The following is a 10883-nucleotide window of genomic DNA, read 5'->3' on the forward strand; positions in this document are numbered from 1 at the left end:
TAACTTCATAAATTGTGGTAACTTACACACGTTACCACAATTTTATACTTTACTATCTTCTTTCTTCTAGTAGTCTTTACTATCTAATAAAAGTATAAATACTTTTTGTCATCACTTGCTTTGAATAGCTACTTTTTTTGCTACATAGGACCGAATAGAGCTTAAATAAAAAGTGTATCATGTTAATTCTGTGTATGTTGCCACAATGCAGGATGAGGCAGAATGCATTTACACACGTAATTGTGGCACCATGGGCGTGGTCGTAGAGTAGCGCCATCTGAGATGACTTTGCGCTGTTGCCTAAAAACAGTTTTAGTTCTCATTTGAAAATAATGTGTATAAGTGTGTGGTAGGTGCCACAATTTAGTGCAAAAATTTTCTTATACACGATGGCGATGTCGACAAGGAGTAAAAGGATATTATCATTAGTGAATAATTCTAATAAAACAAATCTATTATTTCTTCCGAAATATGAGACTACTCATGGTACTTCTGTAACAGAACAGCAAATCGCAATAGCAGGTAAGTTCTACAATATCTTGTAAAAATAAATATTAAAAAAATAAATTTTTATTTGAAAATCAAATCGATACTTGTTAATTTTTTTTTAATTATGCAAGTTACATACTTAACTTTACTATTTTTATTTATAATTAAACAAAGCCTATAGCAACTAATTTGTTTAAAATATATTTATAATCTTTTTTAGTCAAGAAAAGTAATTATTGTGAAATAATAAGCATAATTCAAGACAAACACGGATTGATTTGATTTTCAAATAAAAAATATTGTAAAGGTTATTTTTTAAAGATATTATTTATCTTTGTTTATTTATTTATAATACATAAATATTTAAGTTACCTATCTTTTCATAACCTTTTCTATTACTAATAATAAGAAGAAAGTAAAATTTTGCAAATTAAATATTTATTTTAAATTGTTTAAACAAATTCCTCGATTAAATAGATTCATAAGTTAACTTGAACTGAAACATCAATTTTTGTTGAGTAGAACCAGATATATTGCGACTTTTATTTTGACTTTATGAATTCAGTTTTTGAAATAATAAAATCGAGAAATAAACAAAATGCTAACTCGGATTCTAAGCGTCGCGCGTCTTAAGACATTGAATTGTTCTAAATTCGTATAAAAATTCCGACATTTCGAGTAAAAAATAACTTCCTATATGTTGTTGCGTCTGAGTTATTTTAAATGTTTATAAGCTTAAAATCACAGTACTTTTATAAACCAATTTTTCAATATTTAATAATAATTTTTTATTTAATAACTAATTTAATTTGAAAAAGTAAACCTTATTCTTCAATTTGTGCTTTCAAAATTCATGTACATCTAATACTTTACGCACAATAACGTTGTAGATAAAAGCTTTCTCGGATAAATAATTTTAATTTTGCAATAAGTATTGAGTAAAACTTCTTGACATTTTAAAGATTTTTGTGAATTTTTAGAAAAGATTATTAATTGTTTTCAAAAAAACGTCTTTTGAAGCTATTTTTGCAATAATTAAGCAACAAATTTACAAAAATGACTTAACAAACTTTAATTTTAAATGATTTTTTGTGCTTTTTTAGTAAAAGTCCACACACTTTTCCATACAATTTGCCGGTCTTCACCTTTAGTATTTAAAATCAAATAGTGATCTTACATTGTTTATAAGTAAAAAATGACGTTTAATATTTTGCATATTTTGTTTATTACATATTGTTATCAACAAATTTATCAAAAGCAATTGTTAGAGCTGCATTTTTTAAGTTGTCATTAATAGTTCATTTTTTAAATAGAATATAATAGAATAAAATAAATTATCTTCAATAACTCAATATTAGGTACAAACCCAGTATCGTGCCCTGAATGTTAATAGAACTCCTAGCTCTTAAATCAAGTCAGACATAATGTAGAAATTACTCTTTAAATGATATTTCGGCCATTCCGGTGGCCTTTCTTAAAGTGCAAATCCAACTGGGCAATTAATTTCATATTTTATATGTATCTGTGACAGTTCGTCTGTTTTTAATGATACTATGAAATTTGCACTCAACTGAGGTCAATGGTAGCGTTTATCCAACGTAAAATGGTGCAGCGATTTTATGCTAACTAAATCATTACTCAACATGTTATCGAATTTGACAGCCAAAACTGCTGCCAAATTAATAAAGAAACTCCATAACTACTGTTATTTAGTAGGTTTGCTGAACACTCCCAATGATTTTTCCATCTCATCTGTATTTTAAACTTTTCACACTGGTCTTTTGATATTAGTTCTTAGTTCTCTGATATTATAGTATCAGATATGTTGCGCTTTTCATTCTCGTGTATAGTGTAGGAACCTCACTTGATAATCCAATATAATTTATAGTTTCAGAAAGGTGAACATTTATAGATTGCAAAGCACTCACTCTCTATTGATATATATTTTTGTAAAATTAACTAAGTTTTGACTTTAAAGTATGAGCTTGATATTAGGTCATCATTTGTAGTCATGATATTCTCCTTTCTTGCCCGAATGATAACGTCAAATCTCTCACGAACAAAAAAGCCTCCTAGTGACTCTTTCTATAAATATCCATTTTTCAATATTAAGTAAATATTTTTTGCTACTTCACAGATTTGGTATGAAATAAAGCTAGATTGATAAAAATCTTTCGTAAATACGAAACCATGACTATTTGTATCAGGGCATTACTTTCGATATATATCATGGTTCGGTTGAGAATATTTTTCGTTTTTCCTTTGCAAACATATTTGATATGGTTTCATAGTTGCTTTTTATACTAAAGTCTAAACAATTAGGACACGACCTATAATCAGAATTTTTAAAATGTTGCTGCATTTTGAGTTGGTCGTCACCCAAGCAGATAAGCCTAAAAATTCAGTACGACCCTCTTTTGTATTCTCTAGCATTTTGCTACTTCAGTCTCAGTCGTATCTTGATGTAATTTAAAAATGTCGGCCCATGTTTTTAGATAACTAATTTATCAAACTGTTACTGATGAAATGTTACTCTGTGTTAATCAATATATATTTTTTAAATCTTTAAATATTTGTGCTTAAATCAAATATAAAATAAAGCGATATCTTACATAATTTATAAATTTTAACAGTTTTCAAAAATTGATTCGGATCCGAGTCGTCAGCATATCGCTAAGCGATTTCGAATCGTGAGTCCATTTTATATACCAGGGAAGTAACAGTCTTTGACACAGGTATCTAACAATTGCTTTTGATAAAATTAGTGATAACAATATGTAATAAACAAAATATGCAAAAGATTAAACGTAATTTTTTACTTATAAACAATATATAAACAATGTAAGATCGCTATTTGATTTTAATTACTAAGTAAAACCGATAAATTATATGGAAAAATGACACATTTTTTCTTAAAAAGCATAGAATCATTTAAAATAAGAGCTTATTTTTTGCTAAATTATTGCAAAAATAGCTTCAAAACTGGTTTTCTTAAAATTATTAATACCTTTTCTAAAAACGGATAAAAAACTTTAGTTGTTCATGAGATTAGGGACAATATCACAAGTATGTAGATATAAACATTTCAAGATTTACTTAATAGTTATTGTTATATATTGTTTATAAGTAAAAAAAAAACGTTTATTCTTTTGCATATTTTGTTTATTACATCACCAAATTGCTAATATCCCTGGAAGGTCTATTATGAATTCAAAATAACTGAAATCAAGTTGAGTCTTAGTAAATACAATAGAATTATACAATAATACAATTTCACAGAATGGTTTGCAGGTAAGAAGTATTCAAATTGAAATAATGTTACTTATTGCATTAATTACCTAATAGTAAAGAAGGGTCGAGATAGCTTGCGGTACCCTACTGTCAAAAAGATTTATATTTAGTACCTGAAAATTTGGAAAACAATTTAGGTATACATTATTATTCAAATTAGACGGGAATTAACCCTTAAGTACTAACATCTTAAATCAATGGCGCAAACACTAACTAACCGCCTGACAGACGGGTTTCACATTTTACTGGTTATTTTTCTTTTGTTAAATATTATAATGCAAAAAAATATTTTGATGACTTACTGAAAGTATTACTTATCTAAAAAACACAGTAATTGATCTATTTTTTCTGTATTTATTAAAATACAAAACATTATAACAAGAATGGAAGGATTGTCTGTGCGACTTTTTATTCCTAAAAAAAAGTGTGATAAAAATTAAACAAATTAAAGAATCTTGATAAAAATTTATAATCGAGTTAAACAAAGAGTAATAAACATGAAAATAAAAAAAAATTTAAAAATATTAAAACAAAAAAAAACTGACAGGCACTAAAATTTGTACAGTGTAGCAATGGTAGTCAGTGGCAACATTTTCATCACAAATTGATCCCACTTCGCTTACGTCGTCTTCTACCTCATCAAGTCATTTCAAAAGAGTTTCCTCATAGTCTTTATCCCCTTATTTGAACTTTTTGACGAACTGGGGCACATTATGTTTAATGACGAACTGGGCACAAACACTAACACCCCGTCTATTAGACGGAAATCACATTTTGAGTCTAAATATCTTTCGAATAACAACCTGCAGCAAATTGCCGAATTCAATACTAGTAAATAACAACCCAACTTGAAAAGTCATAAACGGATGACCTTCAAATTTTTCTAGGAAGGGAAATATCCCACTTTCAACAAACGATGCCGTCTGAGAGACGGTGTGTTAGTACTTAAGGGTTAAAGACTGCTCAAAACATATTGCTTGGATTATCTGTTTAGTACAAATAATTTATATTAGGTACATTTTAGGATATAAATATTTTAAGAATATTAAAATAAGACGGAAATTCCAGATAGGTTAAAATAACTTATATTCTATAGTAAAATGAATTTATAAAATTTTCCTTCCAAAAATTTAAAGATACTAAAGATTATATATAAAGATATACAGAAAATTTAAATATTAGTTTTTATTTTAATTTTATGTCAACATTACAATTGAAAGTTAACTATATGCTATTAGTAAACATTAAAGGATACTATAAAGAAATATTAACCTGTTTATTTTGTTTATGGAAATGTTTGAAATAATCACTTAAGCAGATAAGTAGCTGTTTTTTTGGGACAATCCACACACTCATGCATTATTTTTATGACAGAATATGCTCTGAATCGTTTCCTTTTCTTTCGCCTTTCTCTGATTTACTAACAATTTTTGTACGTAAATGTTCGTGTGCAGTATTCCCTCGTTCTTTGCTGTTATTGTTATGAATTGATTCACGAATTACTTCTAACCGGAAAGAGACAGTTTGGTTCCAGAATATGTATTGTACAGAAAAAAAGGCATTAAGCGATTAATTAATAAGAAGTTTAAGTTAAAACCTCAAAATTTTTCTGGAATATGATTAATACGACAACCTCTGATAATGTCGATCGATAACGGCCATATACAATACTTATTATATTTGAATATTGGTAATGGTTTGGACAATACTATTCTCTTTTCGTTCTATATTCAGTCCTTGTATGTGTAAACTCTTGACTAACATGACTAACTGTCCTGGATATATACAAAACATCTTTTTTATCATGCGATTAACCATCCATTTATTTATTGATTCATTAAGCATTACAATCGGTAGGGTATAGGTAACGCCATGACGTTCAAAATCCTATTCTTGGGTGAGGTGGATTATTCCTTTATGTCATTTATAGCTAGCTGTGTTTTTTTGCTGTTTTCATGACTCTTTTCCATTTCTTCCTGTCTTTGCACTGAACTTTCCAGTATTTAACTTTCATTATTCTTATATGTTCTTCTACATCATCCAGCCACCTTCTTTTAGACCTTATTTTATACCTGGGCTGTGGTGGTGTCCATTTAGTTATCCTTCTCAGCATATCTTTGTGTGGTGTGTGGTCGTCTCTGTATATGTCCTATCCAGTTTAAGCGAAGAGATATCTATTATTTTCTACCTTTAATTCTTCTTCAATTTCGGCATTTTTTTTCAATCTTGTTTCTCCATCTTTTGTTACATTAAGCCCAGTATTGTTTTAATTTTTTTTTTTATTTTAAATTTCAGACGGCTATCTTTCTCTTTCTTGTAAATTATTATTTTTATCCCATATCTAACAACAGGTCTTATTAAGTTCTTGTACAGGTACATCTTTGTTCTCTTACTTAGACTCTTGCTTCTTAGCAGATTTTTATTTATTCCATTTGTTTTCTTTTCTTTTAAAATTCTTTCCTCTGTTCTCTATTTTCAGATTTTCCCTGTTTTTACTCTCAAGTAGCTAAAGGTCGAACAGTTTCAAATTTATGGTTTTATGTTACAAGACATTTCTGAGTTGTTGTGTCGTCCTTCCCTATCGTCATGCATTTTGTTTTGTGTTGGTTTTTCTCTAGGCCTATTCTTTTTGCTTTCTTATCTAATTTTTAACTGCTCTCATAAGTGTTATCCTCGTCTTTGCTATGATGACTAGCTCATCTGCACATGCTATTACTTGAAGTTGATCTGTAATAATGTTTTTGTTTACGTCCTTCTTATTATTGTTTCTTATATTAGGTTAAACGGTGTTGATGAGATAGAGTCGCGTTAGTTCAGGCCTTTATTTACTTTGATCTCCTTAGAAGCTGTTCCGTTGAAACTCATCTTTGCTGTGGTGTTCTTTAGACTTATTGTTGGCATAGGTCTTAATTTTTCTGGGATTCCAAGATTCTCTCGCTCTTCCATCATTTTCGTCCGATTAATTGTACTATCAATTTTGGAATCTATGAATATTACGTGTATTTCTCTGTTGTCTTCTTCTTCTTCCTTTTCTTCGTGCGACTAGGATTACTCCTGTTTGTCTGCCTCTTATTCTGTTTCAGTCGTCGTTGACTGTACATTATCTTTCCACCTTTTTGGCGGCCTTCCAACAGGTCTTCTGCTATACGGTTTGTTGTTTTTACAGATGTTCGCTAATCTATCTGGCCCCATTCGGTTTACATGTTCGTTCCAGTTTTTTTTTCTTGTTTTTATCCACCTGTTAATATTTTGAATTTTGCATTGTTCGCGTATACTTCTGTTGGTTTGTCTGTCTCTTAATGATATGCCCGCTATTGATCTTATTACTTTCATTTCGATATTGTTGATTTTTTGTTTCGTCTTTCTTGTATCGGTCCTTGTCTCCGCTGCATATGTTAGGATTGGTCTTACTTCTCTGTTGTATTCTCTCGAATTTGTTCGAAATGTTCTGATATCCTAATATTCGTTCAGCGCATAATTTAAATCTTTAGTATGTTTGCTTGAATTTAATCATTATCGGACTCCTCCCGATGTTGTTTTTTATAAATAGGTACTATAACACCTTTGTTCCAACTATCTGATAGTATGTTTATATTTTTGTTGTATTAGCTTGTTTATTTTGTTAAGTAATTTTCATCCTTCGTATTTTATTAATTCCACTTCTATTTCACCTTCTCCTGCTGCTTTTCCATTTTGGAGATTTTTATTTTTCTTTTTGTAATTCTTTATCTGTGGCAATTTCTGCTTCGTCGTTATCTTGTATTATTCGTTTTACTTCTTTATTCCAGTTTGTTTCCACCGTAGCGAGTATAATTTTTCCGTAATATTCTTCCCCTATTTTGCTGATCTGTTTATCTCCAAATTTCTTCTTTTTGGTTTTTTATACCTCTTGTTTTATTGCTGAGCATATTGTTTGTTGGTCTGACTTTTTGCAAAACTGTTTTATTTTATGATTTTTTTCTGCTCTTTTCAATATCCTGTAGCTTTTCATCTAAGCAGTAATTTTTCTTATTTTTATTTGTTGCGTTGGCTTTGTTATCCGCTATTTTCTTCCCTGTTTTGTTTTGAAGGGTTGTAGATCCATGTCATTTTGATAGAGTTTTTTAGTGTTCTCTCTTTTAAGCAGTCTTAATCGTACCAGTCTTTATTTCTTTTTGTTGTTTTTTTTTCTTTCCTATTATATCATCTGTTGTTTAATTTATTTTGCTTTTTAATTCTTGTCATCCTTCGTTTATGTTTCTGGGTTGACTCATTAGGTTGTATATATTTTCATTCATCTTTTCTGTCCGTGTCTGCGTTTGCCACTCCGTAAGATCTCATGTCCAGTGTTTTTTGTATTTGTACTCTTTAGTTGTTAGGACGTAATCAATTTGATTTTATTTCTCTCATGGGTGTCTCTAGGTTGCCTTGTGTTTTCTTGGAAGCTCAGATGTTGTCGATATGAAAGTCATATTTAGTGTTGCTGTGTCTTGACAAATTCTGTAGTTGTTGCCATTGTCATTTGTTTTTTCGTATAGAGATCCGTTCCCGTTTCAGACTATATCTTTTAACTATCCTTCTTTCCCCAGTTATGCGTTTGTCTCCCAGTATTAACAGAATGCCATGATTTATTTAGGTTTTCGTAGAATTCCTATTTCTCTGTTTAATCCATAGACACGGATAATTTGGCAGCCAAAAGTGATAGAAAGGATTGTTAGGACATTTGGCCTAGATTCCGTATAAACAGGACAAATAAAGGAGTTTTATATAGTGAGTAGTGATAAAAGAACACATCTATATTAAAAATTAAAATGTAAGGACGACAGTGACAATTTTAGAGTTGAAACAATTGAATTTTAACTGATTATCAAGAATAATATTGCAAAGTCATAAAGTTTGAAACGTAACAATAAATTTAAATTATTTGTATTGTTTTTTTTTGTTATTTTTTTAATTAGTATCTTTTTTTAAAAGCTAATTTAACTTGGGCTACACAGTTTAAATTCTTCATCATTCACTTAGAAGTATCACAGGAACATTGATATTTCTAAGTGATTTATTTATACGTGTAATAATTAATTTCCCAAGGTATTTTAACATTTTAGTTAATTGTATTGAACAAAGAATGTTATTCGTTTCCTTCTATTAATGTTAATATTGAATACTAGCCAAAGACAAAGGTACTTCTAATTCAAAAAATCTAATAATTTGTAATTTGGCGACTGTAATTAAAATTATCCAGATATCTTATATTATAAAAATAAACAATTTAATATTTTTTTATTTGGCTTAAATTCTATTTTGTTATTTTCCAATCACGTTTCGGCTCTCCTTTTGGCAAGCTAAGAAGCTTACATTCTCTACAACTTTTCTATGAATTTTAATTAAATTACAGGTTTCTCTTTGGACGGACAAATAGGGGATATTATGATAAGTGATGATCAAGACAAGACCTCAGGGAGTGAATATATTCCATCTTCGTCAAACTCGGCAGTATCTGAAAACGAGAGATTTCGAAAACGTAAAAACAACAACAAACCAAACGAAAACAACTCACATTTGAAAAAAATTGTAATATTGCAGAATTTGGTGACACAAGATGCTGAATGCAGAACAAAGCATACTAACAAATCTAAGTGGATAAAAACAAGCAGCGAGCAAGCAGATGCAGCAAAATATAGGGAGGCACCTGATAAAAAGTTTATTATGGATACATTCTTCGAAAGTGTACAAGCTACACATTCTAAAGTACGTAACTTGAAAGAAAAAAATGAAAAAGAAGATGAGGATATAAATGGATTGGATAATTCTAATACGGCGAACTATATTGGAAGCAAAAAATTTGGTGAAATAAAAATAGGTAGGGAACAAAAATGTGTAACAACGAATAACGGAATACCTGATGAAAAGTCAGTCATGGATACATTTTTGGATAGCTTACATGATGTGCATTCTGAAGAGCAGAATGAAAACGTAGTTGAGAAAGACAAAAAAAGAATAAGCGAAGAAACTGTGAAAAGTACGGAAGCAAGTGATAAATCCATACTGTCATATAGAAAAGAAACTACGACTAAAGATACATGTATAAAGGTAGTTGCAGCATCAAATAAAGACGGGAAAAGGATTAGAGATAAGACTCACGTCTGTTTTATTTGTGACAAGTCAGTTATCCATATGGGTAGACACTTTGAAACTTTACATTCAGAGACTAGCGAAGTAGCAAAATGCTTAGCATATCCAAAGAACTCAAAAGAGCGTCGTGCCGGATTCCTCGAGCTTATCCGCGTGGGTGATTTTTATCACAATTGCAATGTATTAGCTACCAAAACTGGAGAATTAATACTTATGCGACGGCCAACTAAAAATGAAGCAAAATTCGTTAAACATTCTGAATATGGGCCGTGCCCTAATTGTTTGGGCTTTTGTCTGAAAAAACATCTATGGCACCATATCAAATATGTTTGCACAGAAAAACTGAACAGCGAGAAATATTCAGAACCGAAGCATGTTATATCTGAAAGTAATGCATTGATACATGATATTCATGGTTTCGGATTTACGAAGGATTTTTATCAATCTATAGTGAATAGTTTTATCCCAGACCAGATTGGTGAAATAGCAAAAAATGATCCATTAATACTAAAATATGGATCAATGCAGTTTGAAAAGTATGGCAAAACGCAAAATGAGTTAATACGTCAAAATATGAGACAGTTGGCACGTTTAACAGTAGCTTTAAGAAAGCTAAATAAAAATCCATTACAATCATTAAGTGACTTTCTTGTTCCTGAGAAATTTGACATAATCGTTCAAGCTACAAAGGAGGTCAGCATCACTACAGTTGATGACGAAACATCGAGGCCACAATTTAATATTCCGAGTTTGGCGCTCAAAATTGGGTATAGTTTACAGAAATGTATATCAATAGAGAGGGGCAGTGCTTTACGATCTGGGAATGTAAAGCGAAATAAATCCTTGTCCTCCTTTATGCAGCTTATGAAATTAGAATGGAATGTTCGGATATCGTCAGGTGCGGTTGCTACACTAAACAAGAGAAAGATGAATGCAGCACAATTGCTGCCAATAACTAACGATTTGCTCAAGCTGAACAAATATATAGATAC

The sequence above is a fragment of the Diabrotica virgifera genome, chromosome 4, assembly GCF_917563875.1.
Source record: "Diabrotica virgifera virgifera chromosome 4, PGI_DIABVI_V3a".
In the NCBI taxonomy this organism is placed as follows: Eukaryota; Metazoa; Arthropoda; class Insecta; order Coleoptera; family Chrysomelidae; genus Diabrotica; species Diabrotica virgifera.